Genomic DNA, 1,878 nt, shown 5'->3' with positions numbered 1-1,878 from the left:
ATATTATATATATATTATAAATTATATTATATTATATATTATAAAAGATATAATTTAAAAAATTAATGATTTACATAATAAGAATATAGAAAGCAATGAACTATAATTTCAGAGAACTTTTGATTTACAAATTTAATTACTTAATATAACATTAACATTTTAATATAACATTAAAATCCTTTAATATAATGTTAAATAATGTTAATGTAATATCATGTTAATTTTTTGATATTACGATATCATGAAATTTCAAAATCCATATTTCGAATATTTTGTATATATAATACTTTATCTAATTTTAAGCAAGATCCATATTAAATCGAATATATACAAATTTACTTACTTATATGCATATTAGAGTTTTTCGTTTTTTCCGTTAATTCTCTTCAAAAACTAAACGTAGACTGTAAGGAATAGCTAAGCGAATATCAACTACGGTAAAGAACTTCAATCCTATGGAAAGAATGAGCCTACCAAGAATTGACAACAAATACTCAACCAATCGCGAAGTGCATGTTCAATTATATATAATCGCACACAGTTAACATAAATTCATTAACATTAAATCTGATATTCAATATTAATAGAAAAATTGCAGATATAAACAAAAAAATAATACTGGTATTGTCAACAAAAATGTTAATCTTCTGCTTTTTTTTGCTATGGTCTTTTCTTCAGTCATTAATAACATCACTGATTATGTAGAAATGTTTAGATAAGAGTTTTTTATATTTTTAAAATATATTGATAATTTGATTTTAATTTGAATATTAATATATTGATTTTTAAAATATAAATATAGTACAAATTATAGTAATATTCATTAAAATTTCAATAGAATTGTATCATTTAAATTACAATGATTTAGTCTCATTATTGTTCAACATTTAATATTTTAAATTCATTAGCATAACCTAAACTTTTGATAAAAACAGGGAGTACATAATATATATTTAGTTAGAGCAAACGAGAAAACAGTTGGCAATATCTATGACCATATTTCAAATAAATGCCGCGTAATATGTTATACATTCAATTATTTAAATTTCTAGAATTTTCATTTTATCTGAAATTTATTTTGATTATTAATAAAAAAACTCATCCGATTTATATTTTATTTAGACTCATTTTTATCGGGAAATGTTCTAATCTATAAGCATTCTTTAAAAAACAAGATGAAAATATATTATTATAAAAATTAATTTTGCAATATTTGATTATAACATATAGTATCTTTTTCAATTTTATAAAATATCATATAATGGCTACTTGAAATGGTTTTCTTCTTTCCTTCATATTTTTCTATTTTTTTTATTTATTTTTCATACAATACATTTTATAAAATTCATTTCAAAATATTTATAAATAAATGATTTTTTGATATAAAAATATATATTGAATATTTTTTTAGAAAATTAAGAATTTTTACAAATTAAAATAAAAAAAAATATATGATGATTCAAATTTGACTTTCATATATCTTTTATTTATAATATTTATTTATAAAAAAAAATACATCAAATTATGTTTCCTTAAAATCACTTAATTTTTATTTAAAACATTTTTCATTACATCATATAATCATTACATAATCATTATTTACAAAGTTCATAATCAAAATTTTATATATATTATTCTATATAGATATATCATTTAAATTGATTTATTAAAAATAAATAAAAAATCATTAAATAAAAAACTATTATTATTAATTAAGTTATACTAAAAAGTTTATTAATTAATTTCAATTTTGTAAATTTATAAAAAAAATAAAGAAAATATAAACAAACAAATATCACTTCGCATTTTTGTTAAATTCTATAAAATTAAAGTTATTAAAAAATTAAAGTTAGAATATCTCCTAAATTATAATAGGTT

The sequence above is a fragment of the Apis dorsata genome, unplaced genomic scaffold (genome assembly GCF_000469605.1).
Source record: "Apis dorsata unplaced genomic scaffold, Apis dorsata 1.3 scaffold_1036, whole genome shotgun sequence".
NCBI classification, from domain to species: Eukaryota; Metazoa; Arthropoda; class Insecta; order Hymenoptera; family Apidae; genus Apis; species Apis dorsata.
This window is presented reverse-complemented; position numbering follows the sequence as displayed.